The following is a 24,154-nucleotide window of genomic DNA, read 5'->3' on the forward strand; positions in this document are numbered from 1 at the left end:
AAAAAAAAAAAAAAAAAAAAAGAAAGAAATTGGTAGAGTACTCCTAAAACTTCACATTCAGGGTCCTACTATGGAATGCTTTTCTACTCAAAGCTATTCAATCTTTCCTAACAATATTGTCCTCTACCAACAAGAGTGCTGCTGATGCAGCATTTCTTAAAATGCTCCATAATTATCTATGTGATTTTCTTTCCAGTAAGACACCCACCTCACAATTCCTTCTGCCTTCAGTTGTATTGTTGGGTGTGAAATTAAAACACAACAATGCACATACTCATTTAAGTGATGACAAAATGAAGAGTCTTGACCAAGTATGTGCATGTAAAAACAATAACTACATCATGACTGCTACCTGGACAACAATGATTATAGGACACCATCAAATGAAGATCTATATGAATCTCTGACATATTAAAATGGGGGCGGGATGTACTTCAGAATCTATGAAATATGGTAATAACGAAAGTTCAGCAAGGTTACATGATCAATACAGAAACAGTATCTAAAAGAAAATCCTATTCACAATAACAAAAATGATACAAATTTTTTTCTAGCAAAAAATCTAACAAAAGTTGTGCAAGAGCTTTATGAAAAGCAGTAGAATATGCCCAGATTCAGACCCTAGCTCCACTACTTAGCATACATCTATATGTATCTACATATTATTCTATAAATTTGATGCAAATACAATAAAAATCCAACAGTTTTTCATAGAAACCAACAAACTGACTCAAAAATAAACAAAGGAAGGAAAATAGCTTTAAAACTCCTAAGAAAAAGAACACTTATTAAGATTTAACTATAAAGCTATCATTGTTAAATCAGACTGGCATGGTATATAGTCAAACAGACCCATGAAATCAGAAGAAAGTAGAAACAGATGTATATATGTGAGAATACGATAAACACAAGTTGCATTACAAATTAGTGAGGAGAAAGGCTGAACTACTTGGCAAATTCGTACTAAAAAGATAAAATCAGGGGGCTTTCCTGGTGGCGCAGCGGTTGAGAATCTCTCTGCTAATGTAGGGGACACGGGTTCGAGCCCTGGTCTCAGAGGATCCCACATGCCGCGGAGCAACTAGGCCCGTGAGCCACAACTACTGAGCCTGCACGTCTGGAGCCTGTGCTCCGCAACAAGAGAGGCCGCGATAGTGAGAGGCCCGTGCACCGCGATGAAGAGTGGCCCCCACTTGCCACAACTAGAGAAAGCCCTCGCACAGAAACGAAGACCCAACGCAGCAAAAAAATAATTAATTAATAAACTCCTACACCCAACATCTTCTTTAAAAAAAAAAGATAAAATCAGATTCCTATATCACACAACAGAGAAAAAAATTCCAGATGGATTAATGACCTAAATATGAAAAAGCACAGTATCATTATGACCTTGGGGCAGGGGAAGAATTTCTTGCAGATACAAGAAAACATAAACCATAAATGAAAAAGAACTGAGGACACTGACTACTTGCACATTAAAAAGTCCTACACAAAAAAATATTCCACAAACAAAGCTGAAGGATAAGCCACAGACTAGGAAATGGTATTTTCAGTGTATAAAACTATAAGCCATTAGTATTCAGAATATAAAAAGAATAACCATAAACCAATGAGAAAAAGGCAACAATCCAATAAAAAATGGACCAAGGATAGGCACAAGCAAGTCACAGAAAACTCAAATGGCTAATAATACATGGGAAAAAAGGCTCAACAACACGAGTAATCTAAGAAATGCAAAATGAAAACAGCAATGAGATACCGTTTATACCTAAAAGATTGGAAAAAACTGCAAAGTCTAATCTTTTGGCAGTGGTCTGGAGAAACAGGCTCATACACAGCTGATGGGCGTGTCGAATGGAACACAATTTGACATTTGGCAATTCCCAGTAGAGTTGACAAAGGCACAGACTCTTGAATGTAGCGACTCTACTTCTATAATCCCAAGAGAGAAGAACCCCATATAAGGATGCTCACAACAACATTGTTTGAAATTGCAGAAAACTGCTAACAACCTAATGGCCCCTCCCTAAGAATAGATAAATAAACCACAGTATATTTATACATTAAAATACAAGTAAAATGAATGAACCAGATCAGCAGTTTTCAAACTTCTTGGACTCAGGACCTCTTTACACTCAAAAATTGAGGACCTCAAAGAGTTTTTGTTTATGTGGGTTCTATCTAGAGATGTTTATATTAGAAATTAAATCTGAGACACCTTAAAAGTATTCATAAAAAATAAACCCACTGTATATAAACATGAACATTTTGAAATAACTATTTTTCAAAACAAAAAATTGTGAAAGGAGTAGCACTGTTTTACATTTCTGCAAATCTCTTCAAGGACGGGCTTAATAGAGGACAGCTGGATTCCCATAACTGCGTCTGTGTTCAATCTATCATGACATCACGTTTCGTGGAGGCTCTGTACAGTACTTGTGCAGTGTACAAAAGAATGAGGCTGGAAGAATCTCTGGGATCCCTGGGAATTCCTGGAGCACACTCTTGAGAACCGCTAAACTAGATCTACATACAACATAAATAAATCTCAAAAACACATTGCTAAGTGAAAAAATATATATATAAAATGATAAACACAGTATGATACCATTTATGTAAAGTTAAAACACATAAAGCAGTACTTGACACTGTTTGTGGTACATACATATTAGGACAGCGGTTATGTCTGGCAAAGCAAACACAGGAATGGGATAGGGAGGCACTCTTCAATCTGTGAGATTTTCTTTCTTTAAACACAGAAAGTTATGAAGCAAATATGTAATAAAATATTAAGATCTGTTAAATCTGGGCGATACCTGCTTTTCAGTAATTCTGAAATATTTCATAATTTTAAATATTTTTTCAATCCTAATGGCTGTATTCTTCAGGGCCACGTAGCTTCCTTAAAATGTTACCTCCCTTTGAGTAAAATATAGTTACAAGATTCCTGGATTTTATAAAAAGTTCTTTGGAAAACTAACTTGACAGGACTAAGTATACACTGGCCATATTAACCCCAAGCTTAAGCGCTGGGGGCGGGGCCTACTCAGCTTATGTGGCATATGCCTTCCTACGCACACCCCTTGCTCAAAGGATACAGTGACTAGACAGATGCTTGAATAGTTGAAAACGATTCAACTACACAAAATTCTCTGCACCCCAAGATTGAGAGAATTGCTTTTAGATAACTGTCATTACCATGTACCAGGTAATGCTCTGGGACAAGGATAAATGAGAACCTGTCTCTACATCCAGAGTTTAGAAAAGATAACAAAAATACAAATACACAGCTAAAATATAAAAGGTTAAACGCTAATTTAAAACATACCTACATTGCTATATGAGACAGAAGAATGAGCCTGGAAAAATGATGGTGCCATAAACAGAAAGAAAGCTAGAAGCAGGAGTTGTTTTAGGGGCTCTGCGTTTTAAAAAAAAGTTTTTTTCCCAATAAATAGTACTGGGCATCTACTACGTTCCAGATAAATTTGGTTTCAGCCATGTTGAGACAGTAAGACACCTGAAAGGAGGTGGTCAGTAGGCAATGCTAGAGAAACTAGAGAGGATGGGCATGGTAAAGGGCACAAAAACCACGCAAGAAGATTAAGAGAACAGGATAGACAACTGACCTTGAGGAAAATCCCATAACAGAAGGCAGAGAAAGTACAGAGTTTCTGAAACAAAGAACACTTTTAAATAACACACCTGCTGACATGCTGTAGAAGTTTCCCAGTTTGGGAAACAGCGGATCTAGGAAAAGTGGAATGAAAAGAAATGAAAACGCTGGTGAAAGGAGAGAGAAGACAGCTGAGGTTTTTGTAAGATGAGCAAACCTAGGAATGTTTATAAGGAGAGGAAAAGGCATCAGCAGAGTTAGAGGGCAATGATGCAAGTGGCAGAATCACACTGACAGAGCTCCATCCTTTGGGACCAGTGGATCCCACAGGCAGAGCATCTGGGCCTGAAGGAAGCCAATTCTTCCCACAAGTGAAGAACAGGAGGACAGCCTAGGGAGAGACAAAGGAAGAATATGAAGTGGAAGGAAGGAAATTCAATTGCTTAGATCAGATGGCTGTCTATCTTTCTGGCTTAAGTAAAAGATTAGGTAATCTTTGCTGAGGCTGAGGGGTTTCAAGGACAGGTTGAGGAGTTTAAGAGTAAAACAGAAAAAGTCTGGAATTGCCAGTGTGCATAAACACAAATAGTACAAACAAGGTCATAAGTGGCGATACAAGTCCAGGTAGGTTGAGAGAGGAAGCATTTACAAAAAGCAATGTGGAAAAAAATTTTTCTTCAATGCATTGTGAGCATGTTTTTAAAAAAGGAAACTTGCATCTATCTGAAAGATACACAAGTTAAAAACCAACACCTCATTTATCCAAGACAGTTGTTGTTCCACCAGTTTTCCAGACCACCCTTTCAGGCAAAAAGCACTTTAACTGTTTCCAACAGAAATCCTTCCAAACCATACACTCCTGTCTTCTTAACTATACGACTGAAGTCCAACTCTTTTTTTTTTTTTTTTTTAATTAATTAATTTATTTTTTTCTTTTTGCGGTATGCGGGCCTCTCACTGCTGTGGCCTCTCCCGTTGCGGAGCACAGGCTCCGGATGCGCAGGCCCAGCGGCCATGGCTCACGGGCCCAGCCGCTCTGCGGCATATGGGATCCTCCCAGACCGGGGCACGAACCCGTATCCCCTGCATCGGCAGGCGGACTCTCAACCACTTGCGCCACCAGGGAGGCCCTGAAATCCAACTCTTAATCTTAGTCATCCACCCTTGCTGTACTGGAACACGTACTGCTGCTGCACTGCGTGTGCAGCAATACAATTCTCTTTTAGAATTCTATGTCTTTCCCAGCTGTCAAGATATAAAGCAACTGGTTCTTTCAAGTTTACGTTTACCTTTACCATCTCAACGACCACAGACTGCTTTAGCAACTTGCTTCTAGTCAGCCTCCTAGAACGCACTGTGTCTCAAACTTTTCTAAACCATAGCCCTTTAAGATAAACATGAGAATATTCAGTTCCTTCCCTTCCCCTCATGGAGCAATCACTGCTCTGACCTGTTGCAGTTTAGGAAAAATAGAAAAACTGAAACAACTTTCTGGTGAATACTTATGCTACCTATAAATTTACGTATCATAAAATTCTAGGAAACACATTCCGAAATGTGCAGCGAGAAGAGCTCAAATATTAATCAAAACATGAGAAGACTTAGCTTAGTAAACAGCCTTAGTTATTACCCTCTTACTCAAAAAGGTGGTTCCTCTTACCAGACGGAAGAACAGGGATTCCAAAAGGACCAACCTGACGGCTGCTGTCTTTTTAATCATCGCTCTTCTACTTTTCAAAACTGACTTGTTCAAAAATTACCATGGGGATACTTACAGGTTCATTCCTCATTTTCGTGAAGTAACCCACAGCACTGGTCCTGTAATTTTCAACCACGGTAAATGAAGAGCTACAAACCCCTCCCCATTTGTTTATTACAGAGATTATAATAACTCTTGAGCAAAAAGTTACTTGGAGCGAGAAATCAGGACAGAAAAAAGAAGTAGCTGCCTACTAGATATGGATTGTTGAAAAAGTAGCAAAATTGTCTGAACTTCTGAACATTCTTGATAATCATTCCTGCAGTGAAACAAACACTGGTTGTCACACTATCTCTCAACTTTGAAACTTCCTAGGCCAATGGAAGGGCTAAGTGACTATAAAGCCGGGCTCAGGTGCGTCATCTCTCTTATCACTTGAGGGCTCCCTGGCCTCCTCCATTGAGTATAAGCCCCTCCACCTGGAAAGCAAGCTCCATCTACCTTATTTAGCTACCACTCCCCTACCTACACCGTCTACTCCAGCCAAATTACACATACTTGCTGTTTTCTGAAGAAGCTTCACCCTTGAAATGCCCTTTCCCCACCCCCATCTCAGTCTAACAAAGTCGTACCCATCCTTCAGTAACCTTCTCGAAATGTCACCTAACCTCGTTTTCCTCTGAAACCCCAATAATTGGCTGTACCTTCCCGGCAGCACTTCAGTGCATTTCACCTCATCTCATCTGCCTCTGAACAACGAACTTCTTGGAGCCACCGTCTGCATTACAAGAACCTTTTGAATCTTTCGTAGCACCTAGCACCGAGCTCACAGTAGTGTAGTATGCAATCAAAACTACTTTAAGGAGTGGAATTCCACCTTAGAATTTTTCAAATCAAATAGAATACCATACCAGGTACAGGAACAATAAGTACTGCATCACATTACGTTGTCCTTCAATAAGAAAATAAAACCTTCTGCCCTTTTCTTACTCCTGAAAAATAGTAAATACTACCAACAGATCGCTAATAGCTTAAATGCACCTTTTCTAGAAAGTTGTTTCCAAATTAATGAAATTCAAACGACTCCGTAAAATTTTTATTTCTCCGTTTCCGCGCTGTGCAATTTGCACTTTTCCCCTTACTACATGAAAGAGTGAGAACTTCTTTCCTATCAATTTTTTTAAAAAAAATTATTCCTTTATTTCTTTCTTTACTCGAAAAGGCAGTGACTGTTGGAAAACAACCGCATCTAAAGCACTCTAATTCACGTGTGACTTCGCTGAGGTAAAAATAAAATGTCTTGGGGTCCCACTTGCCGTGGTGAGTCCACATGCCTGGGCGGACCCTCAAGTGACCTGTAACAAGCGCGGGGGAAAGGCGCGGGGCCGGGGACGCTGAGGAACAAGATTGCTCCAGCGCCTGGGCGCCGACGAAGGCCGCCAGCGGCAGCTCGGCTAAAACGCAGCGGAAGCAGCAGCTAGTCACGGGGGCTGCGGTAGGCAGGGCAGGAAGGTGGCGCTGCCGCCGAGCGCCTAGAGCCCGAGCGCACTTCATGGCGGCGAGGGCAATGGCCGCTGTGGGGAGCGAGCACGCCCCCTCCGCGCGCACACGCTGCCGTGCCGGGCCTCCGGGACCCGTCACCGGAGCCGCCGCCACCGCCGCCACCCGCTCTCCGACCCCCCCTTACGGGCTGTAGCGGAATTTTCTCTTCAGACACCGCCTTCAAGATGGCGGCTCCCCCTCCCAGCAACCCCCTCAATCGTCCCCTGCAGCAGGCGCCGAGCCGCCGCCATCTTGTCCCCCGTCCCTCCCCCCCTCACCGATATTTACATAGCGAAAATCGGCCCGGCCGGCCTGCGGCCTTCACCTCACGCCTGCAGCCTTCGCCTCCTTGCCAGGCCTCGCCCCCGCGCAGTGCCCCGGGCCGGCCGCGGCACCGACCCGGGGCCCTTCAGCCGCGTCCCGGGCCACCGGCCGACCCTCCCCCAACCTCCGCCCGTTTGCGGAGCGCGGCTTCGCCGCCGCTCGGGGCAGCCGGGCTCCTCCCCGGGCCTAACTGCGGCCTCCTTGGGGCCTGCTCGGCGCCGCGCGCCACACCGCCCGGCCTAGCGCGGAAGGGCGCCACGCGGGCCGCCGACCAGGCCGGGACCAGGCCCCTGCGCGCGCGCTAGGCCCCGCGGCCGCGGCGGCGCCCGGAACTCACCGGACGGGCGTGCGGGCGGTCGGCGACGGTGGCGGGTGCTGCAGGCCGGCCTTTCTCTGGAGCACTGGGCCGGGCTCCGGCTGGTGGGGCGGGCGGAGGGAGGGAGGAGGGGCCGAGCTCGGAGCTGACAAAAAGCGGCCCAGCTCCCCGGCACGGGCCCGCCGTCAGCACGTCACGTCACCGCCCGGGAGAGAGACCCAGGAAAATGCGGAAGGGTACATAGGCCCCCTCCTTCGCCCGGTGTGTCTCCCTGGTGCCCCGGTCGGCGCGCTCACGCCCTGCGACCGGGGAGCCCAGTGGCCTCGCTGCGGCGGGGTCTCCGGCGGCCGGAGTCTCCGTGACAGCGCCCCCCTTGTTTCCACCTCGTCCGCGCTCCCGCCCGCCGCCGCCGCTACACACGCGCCGCTGCCGCCGCCTCGGCCGTAAAGCCCGCGCGGGGCCGTGGTCCGCCGACCCCGTGGAGAGGCAGGCGGCCCGCACCCGGCCCGGCCGCCCCCCACCATCTCCCGTGGGCCGCGGCCGCCCCCCGGGCCCTCCCCGGAGACCTACCGCCTCTCCGCGCCGGTCCTGGCCGAGGCGCCTGCTCGAGTTGTTTGCAGGCCCTCAGACCCCCGCCCGCAGTAAATGTGTTTTCTTCATCCCCGTGGCTGGAGAAGAAGATAAATTTAGCAACCCCCGCCGTCCCCTGCCTTCGCTTAAAAAAAAAAAAAATCTTTGAAATAAAATGAAAATAGGCTTGCCAGTCTAAATGGGTGCGTGGGCAAAAGGAGGGGGAGAAGGGTTATCCTAGAGCACCTACCAAACCGTTTAATGTTTTTTCTAAATAAGCGTTCAATCAGAGAACCTAATTGATTGTATTAGTTTACGGCGGAAAAAATAAGGGTTACGTTTTGAAACTGGTTTCGCACATTGCAATGAACACGAATTTTTACTATATATTTTCTCTATATCCTTGTTTCAAAGTAGGGGAGTCTATGAAATATGTCTTGTGTGATTGTTTCATAAATAATGAATTTTTCACATTCTTTGATAAATACAGAGGGAGGAGCAGAATTGGGATTTGGGTGTTTTTTACAAACTACTTAAGTCTTTCAAAGTTTAAAAAGACTTAGGAGAGAAAGAAAAATATGTATTTGAGTAAATAAAACATTTATCAACCCCAAAAATGTGTATTTTGCATTTTCGTTACTGAAATTTTTATGCTCTTTCCATACTGAACTTGGAACCTAAATTATGTTTAAAACTTACTAGTTAAACGCTAAATGATGTAGCCTTTACATTAATCCGAATCTAATATGCTTTATTTCTTCGTTCAATTCACTAAATGTTAGATAAAGATATTTCTTTTTTTTTTTTTTTAATTCTTTGAGCCGCACTGCGCGGCATGTGGGATCTTAGTTCCCCCATCAGGGGACCCACAGGGGACCCACACCCACTGCATTGGAAGCTCGGAGTCTTAACCACTGGACCACCAGGGAAGTCCGATAAGTATACTTCTAAACAGTAAATAAAACAAAAGTTATAAGGCAAATAGCATATTGGTGTGAAATCTCTTCTAATACAGAGGCCTTGTATTTTAGTTTCCTGTCATAACTTTTTAAAACTCCCAGAATGCAAGTTGTCCTTTCCCTCAGACCTCTTACAATTATAAAATTGCTTTCAAAAAGGAAAAGCAAAGGTACAGTAAGAAATAATCTCTGAGGGACTTCCCTGTGGTCCAGTGGTTAAGAATCCTCCTGCCAATGCAGGGGACACGGGTTTGAGCCCTGGTCCAGGAAGATCCCACATGCCTCGGAGCAAGTAAGCCCGTGCGCCACCACTACTGAGCCTGTGCTCTAAAGCCCGCGAGCCACAACTATTGAAGCCCTCGCGCCTAGAGCCCGTGCTCCGCAACAAGAGAAGCCACTGCAAATGAGAAGCCCGCGCACTGCAATGAAGAGTAGCCCCCGCTCGCCGCAACTAGAGGAAGCCCGCGCACAGCAACGAAGACCCAATGCAGCCATAAATAAATAAATTTTTAAATGTAGTAAAAAAGAAGTAATCTCTGAGAATGTACTTGATGGTAAGTTTCCTCTCAACGCTTTAACCTTGATTTTTTTCAAGCAATTAAATGATAAATGACATGTCTTCATCATTTATAGAAAATTCCACTGGGCTGTGATATAGACTATTCACAGAAAGGTAAATAAAACTAATATTTTCTTCAAGTAAAAAATAAGTGAGCAATAGCTTGTATACCTACACTAATGTGATTTCAAAATATTGATAACCAGCGTTTAAGTACTTTCCAAGGGCCTCCTTTTAATGCTATGGCATGTAAAGAACGGGGTCTCATCAACCATGTAACTGTAAGCAACATGAACACAACCTAATGTCAGCATTCTTGTTAGTTCTTCCATAATTACCATCAAATACTTCTAAGTCCACTAGCACTTAAGAAAAAAGTGTCAAGGAACATAAACAAAAAAGATGTTTGCAGAATTTACAAAACCAGAAGTAGTTTAGGTATCGATACTTTTAAAGAGCCTTTTGCCATTACTTTTCATCCATAAAGAGACTTAACTCTGATAGGAAAAAAGGAAGGGATGGCCTAGTTCTATTAATTATATTAAATAAACCATTACTGGAGTCCAACAAATATTATTCTATAGATGACTGTACAGATGAGGTCAGCTATACTTTTTTTTGCGTTTTTAAAAAACGGAAAATAATTTGTACTTCAAATCCATTTACGGAAGGCTATAAAAAACAGTGTATGATAAAAATCATTTTACTGGAATTACATTTAATATAAAATTCTCGTGTGGAAAAAGTGAAGGCTCAAAGGAAGTGTGAACAGCAGAGATCAGGAATTGTTCGATGTAATAAAACACAATATAGGTTGCGAAAATATTCACAGTAGGACCTTGAAGACACCTAAAATCACTGAAAGCATTTGGTAATCAAGCACTAAGTGATTAAGCCCCTGACACCTTGCACTTAAAGGACCTACTGCAGCCTCTCTTGCATTGATACTTTTCTTCCTTCTTTTAGTATTAGGGACCTAGAGAATTCTGAGCACAGGGAGTAAAAAGATGTGGTGTTTGCCCTTGGGGAACTCAGAATAAGGAGGCTGTGTATGGCTGAATACAAACATTCTTAAGTGCTTTCATTTTCTCACCTAAATAAACACACAATAAAGTGAAATTTTATTGAGGGAGATTGAGAGCAGAACATTTCAAAGGCATATGCTGTGAATACAAAATAGATGGTTTCAAAGCAGCCAAAGGGATTTTGGTTATGTGCTAAAATTTATTTGTTCCTTCAGAGCTGTTAATGTATATTAGATAGTTAAAAGCAACTACTCAAGGTTTTGACAGTGTTTTAATAACTTAACTAAAAATCCCTGACATGTTTATAGGTCCTTGAGCCAGGAATAATACAAGGCCTTTCAATCATTTTTCCAGAAAAAGATTATTCAGAAAAGAAGCTGTTAAAAAAAGAATAAAAGAAGTTGTTGCTTTTCATTCCTCATCACTAACTGATGGAAATACAAATAAGAAACAATAAATTATTAGCTTATGAGAAATATAGACCTTCTTGAATAAAGTTGTGGTAATTCATTACATTATATCCCAAAGGTTAAAAAAATATTTACTTTCCCCTAGAGAGACCATAGTTTTATTGAACTAAGCATGCCCTATAAAAATTTACCATTTATCTGGTACTTGATACTTATCTTAACATGAGCAAGTTGCATCCTGTTGGAATTCAGCTGACTATAATTAATGCCAAGTAAGAATTTTTACTCTGAGTCTTTCAACCACACACACTCCCCAAGGGAAATAATTTTAAAATAAACAATGACTGACAATTAGGTGGTTTTTGAACAGTACTTTTCACAGGAATCATCAGTTGAATAAGACGTTGTTTAATTCCTGAAAATCACCAATAGCTAAATTCTACTTCATGGATTATAAATCACAGGACACAGCAAACAAATTAGCTCCACTAAAGAGGTGAAAATATGAGGTCTAGAATAACAAGTAATAATGAGCACCCCAGGCACCCAGATTGGGAACTTTATATACAATTTTCCACTAAAGGAATCAGGGTTCCTGTGATTCCTGGGCTGGAGCAGAAAAGTACAAGATGAACTAGGAATATCTCCTTATAACAGAAAGAAAGAAAGAAAGAAAAGAAAAAGTGTCAGAAGGTCTCAGGAGCCAGATTAAAGAGGCTCCAGTTGGCTAAAGATGAAAAAAATTTGAATGTTAAAAGAATAATTGCTATGGATCAAAACACATTAAGTGGGCTTCCCTGGTGGCGCAGTTGTTGAGAGTCCGCCTGCCGATTCAGGGGACACGAGTTCGTGCCCCAGTCCGGGAGGATCCCACATGCCGCGGAGCGGCTGGGCCCGTGAGCCATGGCCGCTGAGCCTGCGCGTCCGGAGCCTGTGCTCCACAACGGGAGAGGCCCCAACAGTGAGAGGCCCGTGTACCGCAAAAAAAAAAAAAAAAAAACACACATTAAGTGTGCTCCTGAGTTTATAATGAGGCTTTTAAAAATGATCAACTAGGGACTTCCCTGGTGGCGCAGTGGTTAAGACTCTGTGCTCCCAGTGCAGGGGACCCAGGTTTGATCCCTGGTTGGGGAACTAGATCTCGCATTCAGGCTGCAACTAAAGATCCTTCATGCGGCAACAAAGATCCCACGTGCCACAACTAAGACCTGAAGCAGCCTAAATAAATAAATATTTTAAAACTATAATAAAAATTTAAAAATAAGTAAATAAAAATGATCAACTAGTGGTGATGGTTGCACGGCTTTGTGAGTATACAAGAAACTAGTGAATCATATACTTTAAAAGGGTGAATTTTATAGCATGTGCATTATATCTTTTTTTTTGCCCCCCCCACCTCCCTACCTCCCCACATTATATCTTGATATCTAAAAAATGATCACCTTTGGAGAATACTAGAGGACCAACCATTATTTTGAAAACTAGTAAAGGGAAAGATCAAGTAGTACTTATCCTGTATGAACTATACCTCAGGTTAAACAAATAGTTGATGAAAGGAATATTCTTTTAATAGAAGTATTCCTACTAATACATGAAGAAGGCTTGATAGAATTAGAATATCACCATTTTGCAACCATTAATAAATCAACGGATCTAAGCAACAATCATCTATAGCTGCTAACCAGAGTGACAACTAGACATATGCCTCATAATTGAAGTACACAATGTACTGGCCAAAAAAATCAAATCTGAACCTGATCAACCCCCTAGCTCTTTGCCAATTTACAGGAAATGTAAGGACAGAGAAACTTATCAATGAAACAACAGGGAATGTAATCAACAAAATCTAGATGGTGGGAAACACTATGGGATCTTCTTTCTTCAACAAATAGATTATAAGGAAAAAAACTTTGGAGGGAAAACCAACAGATGAGAAAAGACATAAAAAATATATCAATCAATTGAAGTATATGAACTTTATTTTAAACTTGAGTCAAACAAATAAGTATAAAAAAATGAGACAATCAGAGAAATGTGAACACTGACTGGATTGCTATCAACACTAACTGGATAAACGCTGATATAAACAAATTATTGTTAATCTGGTTTAAGTGTAAAGATGGTGTGATTATATCTTTGAGCCCTTATCTTTTAGAGATACATTATCAAAATATTTACAGATAAAATGATACTATGAGAGATGGCCTTCAAGCTAATCTGGGAGGCTGGGGGCGGGAAAGAGGTTGAGGGTTAAGGGGGTGGGGGATATAAATGAAAGAAGATTGCCCTTGAGCAGACAGTTGTTGACGCTGTGGGATGGGCACATGGGGGCTTGATGCATTATTCTCTTTGTATATATATTTGAAATTTTCCATAGCAAGTTTAAAAAACAAACACAAATAAACATACAAAGAAAAAATTATCTTCAAATTTCAAAGAATCTTTGGAGTAAGGTGAGCATTACAGATATTAGTTGCTTCCTTTCTCACTTTTCTGTGGACCATATAACACCACTTATTTTCAAGACAGTTAGCATAATTAAGCAATAAAATTAGAACAACATTAGGAAAACAGCAATGTTTTTCAAATTTGGAAGGGAACAACACCTTGCTAAAGATGCAAATTCCTGGGCCTCAATTCCTAGAAATTCTGATTTTTAGTAGATACAGTATAGGGCTGAGGAATCTGCAATTTAACCAAGCCCACACACCAACAGAACTTTAAAAAATACTAGTGCATCCTGGTAAGTGCCTCTTTGCCCACATTTATAAGACTTTCTCTTGGAGTATAAAGAAGTAAAATTGCTGGATATGGTACATTTTCAATATTACTTTCCAAAATGACTGTACTAATATACATTCCCTCCAGTAGAAGAGAATTCCCAGTTCCCCATTCCTTCGCCAACTCTTTTTTTTTCCTTCGCCAACTCTTGATGTGCTTATGCTTTTAAATTTTTGCCAAGAACATAACTATCTTACAGAATGACCTTGCAGCTAGCAACATTTGTTAAAGCAGCTCTTGAAAAACCTTCCACATTTTGAACAGACTCCTTTTTAATGACATAATGACTTTTCACCCCAAAATACATTAAATAAATATGCTAAAAGAAATGATCATTCAAGCTTAAGTTTAAAGCAAAAATATTCTCACCAACTATGGACATAAGAATTCTTCTTCAGAGAACCTCATATGGAACAAATTTGAATTGTGCTCTGTGTTTACATGAACCACAAATGTTTTTTGATTGTTTTTGCATACAGACATCAAGCAAATAGAAACAAACAGCCCAAATTGAGAACAAAACAGGAAGAAGCATCTGGCAGAAATGTGGAAAGTTTCGTAATTCTCCAAAAGGTGAGGCGAGCCAAGGACACAGCAGGAATCTGACCTAGTAAAGTTAAAGTTTCAGTGAAGTGTGGACTGTGCATATAAGACTCCTAGTCCCTGGCAATGGAGCCCCCACTCTATGATAATAACATTACATTAAGGGAAAATTCACATGAAGATGAAGTAAGCAATAAAGAGAACATGACATGATCTGGTCTGGTGATAAAGTCTGGGAAGGTTTTTGCTGTAAAGAACGACTTTGTGAGTAGACCAAAAAAAAAAAAAAAAAAAAAAAGGATCATGAACAAAAGGGTTAAAGTGGCCTGTGCTCTGGAGCAAAGCTTCTCAGAGGTTAATGGGCACACAAATCGCCTGGGGATGTTGTGAGAAACGCTCCTTGGGATGCAGTGGGTCCTGAATGGTGCCTGAGATTCTGCATTTCCTCTGAGCGCCCAGGCTAGGCCTGTGCAGCAGGGGTCTGTGGGATCCTGCAGAGCCGCCGCTCCTCCCCCGACTCTGCCTGAAGTCTGCACTCAGAAGTCGCGTATGGCAGGTACCTGCCAGCACTGCTGCTAGAAGGACAGAGGCCCTGGCCCGGGAAATGGCCGAAGCCCATCGTCCCGGGGACCCCTCCGGATAAAGGGGCTGCCTCAAGGCAGCCAGGGGCTTCGTCCTCCCAGGCCTTCTGTGGCCCAGGAGGGTTGGGGGTAGACCAAGGAAGGAGTCAAGCGCTCTCGGGATTAACACTGTCCCCCACGTGCACGCCCCCAGGAGCTCATCAGGCAGAGGTGGAGGAGAGAACGACGAGAGAGACGATCGATCGATACGGAGAACAGAGAGGGAGCATCAGCACCCAGGTACTCGCTGTTCCCAGCCAAGACGTGCAATGAAAGGTCTCTGAGAAAATGGTCTTCCTAAGCTTGAGGAAGATCTGTACCTGCAGACTGCAAGAACTTGCCACACTTCAGGGAAAATGAACTACCTACACGCAGACACAGTTGGCAACAACTTTTAACAAGGGGGAAAACCCTGTGATCATTACGGCAGGAGAAAACAAGTCATCATTAACCGAGGGCTCACCTGGAGTTCCACACGCCACTCGGTGCTTTCCGTGGACGCTCTCATTTAACCCTCATAGCATTCCAGTAAAGTGGCGGTGCGGGCCTTTCAGTGGACTGGATTCAGAAACTCGGACGATCTTGTCAGGATCCCTGTGCTCTCCAGCTGCCTCAGCTCTCTCATTCCGCGTGGGAGCAGGCAGGCTTCCCCCAGAGCGGCACACGCAGCTCCGGGCTCACGTTGTCCCAGCTCAGTTGCCCCAGAAGAAAGGCAGGGTCCCTCTTCTGGTTTCACCACAGAAGGACACCGGTTGTCTTTATGTTCTGTGCTTGCCCTTGGATCCACCACGGTGGCCAAGAGGAGGGAGGAAGATCCTTGGCCAGGGGCTGAGGGCACTATGATTAGACGTCCCAGAATTAACAGGTTAGAGTGAGAAAAAATAGACAAATAAAAGAGAGGAAGGATGGTTTGGCTAACAAATCCAAAGGGTCCACGACAGGGAGGTCTAGGAGCTGCCCCACTTTACAGATGACGACAGTAAGGATTAGAGAGGTCGAGTAACTTGCCCAAGGTCGCACATCCAGGGTAAGGTGAAGAGCCAGGACACAAACCGAGGCAGTCTGACCAGGGCTGTTAACCACTGTGCTATAAGGCAACAACACCAGTTTGGTTTCAGGCTTCTCTGCAACATCAGCTTTCAGAAGAAAATGGAGCAACAGCTAGACTTTGTGGAGAAAAAGATTGTAACCAAAGATTTGCGTGCTCTGCCAAATTGTCTTTCACAATAATACGGAACAGCTATTAAACACACCCTGTGTGGCAGGCACAGGTCTAAGTTCTAAGGGGGCCTGTGCACTAGTATACCTGAGCTGGGGGGAGGGGAGGATGATGGCCCACTTCTCCCAGAGTGACACATCTGCTCTAGAAGAGTGTAAGTGGGCAGGGATAGTAGCCCATGCTCTTCTCACCTTGCTTCTCCTGCTATGGAACCATTGCCCTGTGAGCCAGCTGGAGTGATCACAGCCTAGAACTACTTAGCCTCCCGCACGTGTAGTAGAACTTCTGTTCTACAGCGGAGGCTGGGCAGGGGGAGAGAGCTCCAACCCTCTGCCCTGCACCTGCCTGGATATACCTTCTGCAACACAGAGCTGGCTGTGATGAGAGATGGTAATGGCCTGCCCTTCCTGGAGTGAAACCATAGCTCTAGACGGGGAGCTGTGAGGAAACGGGGCCGCACCTTTCTGACTGTATTTTCCAAGAATAGAGCTTCCATCACCCTGAGCTGGGGATGGAAAGCAGTTCTTGGCTCAAATGCCACAGACTCCCATTGTTCTTACTAAGGTTTGTAGTAGATTTTCTTGAATACATGTTTCTCTATTCACTGTATGTCCTTAGAACAAATTCCAGAGACTTTAAATGATTGGGCTTTTAGAATAATTTTCACTAGCTAAATGGTTATTTCACTGGGGAGAGTAGCTCCCAACCTCCTTACCCCACCATTTTGAAAGTCTGCTACCTTAATCAGGTTTTTTTTTTAGGCAAAAAATGTTTGTTTGGTAGTATTATAAACTCATGATTCAAACATATTCAATGTGTTTTGACCCACTGCAATTTTTTTGGGGGGGTGGGGGCTGTGCTGTGCGGCTTAGTTCCCTGACCAGGGATTGAACCTGGGCCCAGCAGTGAAAGCGTGCAGTCCTAATCACTGGACCGCCAGGGAATTCCCCAATGCAGTTATTTTTATTGTTGTTCAAATTATCCCAACTGTGGCTAGTGGGAACTTCTTTAAGTTGCCTCCAGAGTCCTTCTGAAGTGACCCTAACAGTAACGGACAACTTTCTTGCTACTAAAATACTATGGGGTTTCCCTGGTGGCGCAGTGGTTAAGAATCCACCTGCCAATGCAGGGGACACGGGTTCGAGCCCTGGTCTGGGAAGATCCCACAAGCCGCGGAGCATCTAAGCCTGTGCGTCACAACTACTGAGCTTACGCTCTAGGCCCTGCAAGCCATAACTACTGAAGCCTGCACACCTAGAGCCCGTGCTCCACAACAAGAGAAGCCACCACAATGAGTAGCCCGCGCACCGCAACAAAGAGTAGCCCCCACTCACCGCAGCTAGAGAAAGCCCCATGCACAGCAATGAAGACCCAACACAGCCAAAAATAAATAAAAATAAAATAAATTATAAAAATAAAATAAAATACTATGTACATGACCTTCCACAGACCCACAGAATGCTTCTGAAAAACTTATAAGTCATACTTACCAGGGAACTCCCTGGTGGTCCAGCGGTTAGAACTCCATGCTCTCACTGCCAAGGGCTGGGGTTCAATCCCTGGTCGGGGAACTAAGATCCCAAAGCTGCGCAGTGCGGCTAAAAAAAAAAAAAAAAGAAGAAGTCATAGTTACCAGCATCAAAAGGAATATGTAGGCCTTCCAAAGAAACAAAGATAAAATCACACACTCAAAAGAGAAAAATAAATTTAAAAATCATAAAGCAAATAAAAAATAAGGAAACATTAAAATAGCATAGAAAAATATGACATGAATAATAAAACCAATGTATTAGTGATCATGATAAATAAAAATGGAATCTACTCCCTTATTAAAAATTAAGATTCACAAATTGGATTAAAATTCAATTTTATATTATTTAAATGAAGCACAAAATGAAACAAAAAGATTAATGTAAAGGAAGGGGAAACATATAAAACAAATACAAATTAAGAGAAATCAAATATGAAAATACTTACATTAGTAGAGTTTGACATTAAAAAAAGACATTGAAATTTATAAAGAAATTCATACGTAGAAGGATAGAAAAATGCTTAATAATATGATTAATACCCTGCAAATAAAAGTCCAGGACCAGACAGCTTCATTGAAGAATTCTACCAAACATACAAAGAATGACTTATGCCTAACCTTCTTAAACTAGTCCAAAAAATTGAAGAGGAGGGAACACTCCCAAATTCATTCTATGAAGATACTATTACCCTGATACCAAAACCAGACAAAGACACTACAAAAAAAGAAAATTACAGGCCAATATCTTTGATGAATACAGATGCAAAAATCCTCACAAATATTAGCAAGATGAATCCAACAATACATAAAAAGGATCACACACCATGATCAAGTTGGATTCATTCCAGGATCGCAAGGATGGTTCAACATATGCAACTCAGTCAATGTGATACAGCACATTAACAAAAAGAAAGATGAAAACCACATAATCAGCTCAATAGATGCAGAAAAAGCTTTTGACAAAATTCAGCATCCATTCGTGATAAAAACTCTCACCAAAATGGGTATAGAGGGAACATAGCTCAACATAAAACAAGCCATTTACGACAAACCCACAGCCAACATAATAATCAATGGCGAAAAGCTGAAAGCCTTCCTGCTAAGTTCAGGAACAAGACAAGGATGCCCACTCTTACCGCTTCTATTCAACATAGTATTGGAAGTCCAAGCCACAACAATAGGACAAGAAAAAGAAACTAAAGCTATCCAAATTGCAAGGGAAGAGGTAAAACTATCATTATTTGCAGATTTCATGATACTCTATATACAGAGAGAGCCCTAAAGTCTCCACACAAAATCTATTAGAACTAATAAATGAATTCAGCAAGACAGCAGGATACAAAATTAATACACAGAAATCTGCTGCATTTCTTTACACTAATAATGAAATGTCAAAGAGAACGTAAAAAACAATCCCAGTTAAAATCACATCAAAAAAATAAAATACCGGGCCTCCCTGGTGGCGCAAGTGGTTGAGAGTCCGCCTGCCGATGCAGGGGATACGGGTTCGTGCCCCGGTCTGGGAGGATCCCATATGCCGCGGAGCGGCTGGGCCCGTGAGCCATGGCCGCTGGGCCTGCGCATCCGGAGCCTGTGCTCCGCAACGGGGGAGGCCACAACAGTGAGAGGCCCGCATACCGAAAAAAAAAAAAAAAAAAAAAAACCTAGGAATAAACTTAACCAAGGAGGTGAAAGACCTATACACTGAAAACTATAAAACACTGTTAAAGGAAATTGAAGGTGATTCAAAGAAATGGAAAGATATCCCATGCTCTTGGATTGGAAGAATTAATACTGGGTTAAAATGGCCATACTACCCCAAGCAATCTACAGATTTAATGCAATCCCTATCAAAATACCCATGACATTTTTCACAGAACTAGAACAAACAATCCTAAAATTTATACGGAACCACAAAAGGCCCAGAATTGCCAAAGCAAAGGAAAAAGAACAAAGCTGGAGGCATAACCCTCCCAGCCTTCAGACTATATTACAAAGCTACAGTAATCAAACCGTGTGGCTTTGGAACAAAAACAGACATGTAAACCAATGGAATAGAATAGAGAGCCCAGAAATAAACCTTCACACCTACAGTCAATTAATCTATGACAAAGAAGGCAAGACTATACAATGGAGAAAAGACAGTCTCTTCAACAAATGGTGTTGGGATAGCTGGACAGCTACATGTAAATAATGAAATTAGAGCACTCCCTCATACCATATACAAATATAAACTCAAAATGGTTTAAAGACCTACATATAAGGGCTTCCCTAGTGGCGCAGTGGTTAAGAATCTGCCTGCCAATGCAGGGGACACAGGTTCAAGCCCTGGCCCAGGAAGATCCCACATGCTGCGGAGCAACTAAGCCCGTGCACCACAACTACTGAGCCTGCATTCTAGAGCCTGCGAACTACAACTACTGAGCCTGCAAGCCACAACTACTGAGCCCATGCGCCACAACTACTGAAGCGCACACGCCTAGAGCCTGTGCTTCACAACAAGAGAAGCCACTGCAATGAGAAGCCCGCACACCACAACGAAGAGTAGCCCCCACTCACTGCAAGTAGAGAAAGCCCGCATGCAGCAACGAAGACCCAACAAAGCCAAAAATAAATAAATAAAATAAATTTATTTGAAAAAAAAGACCTACCTATAAGACATGACTCCATAAAACTCCTAGAAGAGAACATAGGCGAAACATTCTCTGACACAAATCACAGCAGTATTTTTTTAGATCTGTCTCCCAAGGCAAAAGAAATAAAAGCAAAAATAAACAAATGGGACCTAATCAAACTTAAAAGCTTTAGCACAGCAAAGGGAATGATCAACAAAATGAAAAGGCCACCTGTGGAATGGGAGAAAATATTTGCAAACGATGCATCTGACAAGTGGTAACTATCTAAACTATACAAACAGCTCATACATCTCAATATCCAAAAAAAAAACAACCCAATCAAAAAATGGGCAGAAGATTTAAATAGACATTTCCCCAAAAAAGACATAGAGATGGCCAATGGGCACATGAAAAGATGCTCAACATCGCTAATCATTAGAGAAATGAAAATCAAAACTACAATGAGGTACCACCTCACACTGGTCAGAATGGCCGTCATCAAAAAGTCTACAAATAGGGCTTCCCTGGTGGCGCAGTGGTTGAGAGTCCGCCTGCCGATGCAGGGGACGCGGGTTCGTGCCCTGGTCCGGGAAGATCCCACATGCCGCGGAGCGGCTGGGCCCGTGTGAGCCGTGGCCTCTGAGCCTGCGCTCCGCAACAGGAGAGGCCACAACAGTGAGAGGCCCGCGTACCACACACACAAAACAACAACAACAAACAAACAAACAAACAAACAAACAAAAAACCCAAAAAGTCTACAAATACTAAATGCTGGAGAGGGTGTAGAGAAAAAGGAACCCTCTACACTGTTGGTGGGAATGTAAACTGGTGCAGTCACTACAGAAAACAGTATGGAGGTTCCTTAAAAAACTAAAAATAGAGCTACCATATGATCCAGCAATCCCACTCCTGAGTATATATCTGGAAAAAATGAAAATTCTAAGTCAAAAAGATACATGCACCCCAATGTTCACAGCAGCACAATTTATAATATATAAGACATGGAAACAACACAAGTGCCTACCAACAGACAACTGGCTTAAGAAGATGTGGTATTTCTAGACAATGGAATATAACTCAGCCATAAAAAAGAATGAAATATTGCCACTTGCAGCAACATGGATGTACCTAGAGAATATTGTATTCAGTGAAGTAAGTCAGACAGAAAAAGACAAATACTATATGATATCACTTATATGTGGAATCTAAAAATAATACAAATGAATCTATATACAAAACAGAAACAGACTCACAGACATAGAAAACAAACTTATGGTTACCAAAGGGGAGAGGGAGGGAGGGAGGGACAAAATAGGAGTATGAGATTAACAGATACAAACTACTATACATAAAATAGCTAAGCAACAAGGATTTACTGTATAGCACAGGGAATCATATTCCATACCCTGTAATAACTTAAAACGGAATACAATCAGAAAAAAAATAACAGAATCACTTTGTTGTACACCTGAAACTAACACAATATTATAAATCAACTATACTTCAATAAAAATAATAATATCATTAATAAGTCTTGCTATTTAATAGCTCCCTGGAAAGAAACATGTATACTAGACAATATACCATTTTTCCCCCTCAGTGCCCATGCAACTTTTACAAAAATTGAATACATGGATACAACTGCACTAACAGTGGCACTTAAACAGGGATCAATTACTAAAGAAGACTCACAGGACCCAAGTGACAAAACTTACAAATGTACAGTTTATTACAGGGAAAGGACACACTATAGCAAGAGTATGAAAGTCAGAATATACATCACAGCATATGATTCATAGCAGGGGCCTAGAAAGGCCAAGTGTAGGCTCCTATTGTTTTTTTTCCTCTGGTCCCACAAGATATTCTGTACTCATCTTGTATCTTCCTGCCCCAGTGCTAGAATTAGCCATTTCTTCAAGGAGCCCTGATTCCATTTATGGGAGAAAGGTATTTAGAAACAAAGATTTGGATGCTAGGTGTGCTTACTGCTGCTGGGGTGCCACTGTTTTTAGGCCATTTCAGCAGTCAGAGCCAGGAAATATATCTAAGTATACCACCCTACATATACAGACATACCTATATTTCTGTATCTATTTACCAACTAGAGTACAGTATTTATGTACAGTTCTTTTTGTTGGTAGCCTTACATTACCTAGTCAAAACACAGGCTTTCTTTTCTTTCTTTCTTTTTTTTTTAATATACTGGGGTATAATAGACAAAGAGCATTATACTAGTTTCAGGTATACAACATAATGACTCGATATATGTATATATTACAAAATGATTCCCACAATAAGTCTAGTTAACATCCATCACCATACAAAGTTACAGATTTTTTTCTTGTTATGAGAACTTTCAAAATCTACTCTCTTAGCAACTTTCAAATATGCAATATAGTAGTATTAACTATTATTAAATGAGGCACAAAATGAAACAAAAAGATTCATGTAAATGAAGTGGAAATATATAAAACAAATGCAAATTAAGAGAAATCAAAGATGAAAATACATTACTAGAATTTGAAATTTAAAAAAATGTCACCATGCTGTACATTATATCTCCATGACTTGTTTATTTGTAACTGGAAGTTTATACCTTTTGACCCCCTTCACCCATTTCACCCACTCCTCACCCCTCACCTCTGGGAACCACCAGTCTGTTCTCTGTATCTATGAGCTTGAAAACACTGTTTTTCAGTTTCTTAGCAACTTTTCCCCCTACCCTCTTTAGTGAAGTTGTCATACATTTTTAATACAATTAAATTATTTTGTCACACTCTGAGATCATTAACAACCAAAGTGATTTTTTTAAATTTGCATACAGTAAAGTTCATTCTTGGTGGTGTACCATTCTACAGGTTTTGACAATTGTAGAGTCGTGTATCCACTACCTCTTGTGCAGCCCATTACATACTCAATCCTTCCCTCTCCCCCAATCCCTGGCAACCACTGATCTGCTTTCCTAGTCCTGTTGTAAACTAAATAGTGATATGGAAAGATAGCCATGTCCTAATCCCCACAATGGTTGAATATTATATCATATAGCAAAGGGGATTTTGCAGATGTGATTATCCAGGTGGGTCCTAAATGTAATCACAAGGGTCCTTAAAGAGGGCAGCAAGAAAGTCAAAGGAGGTAGCATGAGACATGAGGATGGAAGCAAGAGGTTGGAGTGATGTGAGGAAGGAGTCACAAGCTAAGGAATACAGGTGGCCTCCAGAAGCTAGAAAAGTCATGGAAAATAAATTCTCCCCTAGAGGTTCAAGAAGAAACCAGCCCTACCTTGACTTTATTTAGCCTAGTTAAACTGATTTCAGATTTCTGGCCTCCAGAATTGTAAGAGAATAAACTTGTGGTAATTTTTTATAGCAGCAATAGAAAACTAATACACATATCTTTAGTCTTGCCTTTTTCAAAATGCCATATGAATAGAATCATACAATACTTTTGGGTCTTTGGGGTCTGGCTTCTTTCGCCTGGCAAAATGCATTTAAGATTAGTCCATGCTTATGTTATGCATATTTTACTACTTAAAAAAATGATTCATTCATGTTATTGAGTGAATCAATAGATCTTTCCTTCTTATGACTGACTAGTATTCCATTGTATGCATGTACCAGTTTGTTTATCCACTCACCTGTTGAAGGACATCTGGTTGGTTCCAGTTTTTTATAAAGATGCTATAAACATTTGCATACAAGTTTTTGTGTGTACATAAATTTTCATTTCACTTGGCTATGAAAGACAACTCATAAGGGACTTCCCTGGTAGTTCAGTGGTAAAGAATCCGCCTTCCAATGCAAGGGATGTGGGTTCGATCCCTGG

The 24,154-nt window shown here is 41.8% G+C and overlaps 1 protein-coding gene across 4 annotated transcripts in view; it reads right to left on the reverse strand.

Annotated features, from left to right (window-relative positions):
- The window catches only part of ZFX (zinc finger protein X-linked), a 60,940-nt gene extending 53,089 nt beyond the window's left edge, over positions 1-7,851 (reverse strand). The window contains exon 1 of one of the 4 annotated variants that reach the window (XM_060086888.1): positions 7,519-7,851. The gene's annotated coding sequence lies outside the window, so the exon portion shown is untranslated. Of the gene's footprint in view, positions 1-7,145; positions 7,379-7,518 lie in introns of those variants that run through there. The other 3 variants (XM_060086883.1, XM_060086885.1, XM_060086884.1) reach the window with 3 other exon arrangements.
- Positions 7,852-24,154: the final 16,303 nt, after the last annotated feature.

This window comes from Mesoplodon densirostris, chromosome X, assembly GCF_025265405.1.
Source record: "Mesoplodon densirostris isolate mMesDen1 chromosome X, mMesDen1 primary haplotype, whole genome shotgun sequence".
Classification (NCBI taxonomy): domain Eukaryota; kingdom Metazoa; phylum Chordata; class Mammalia; order Artiodactyla; family Ziphiidae; genus Mesoplodon; species Mesoplodon densirostris.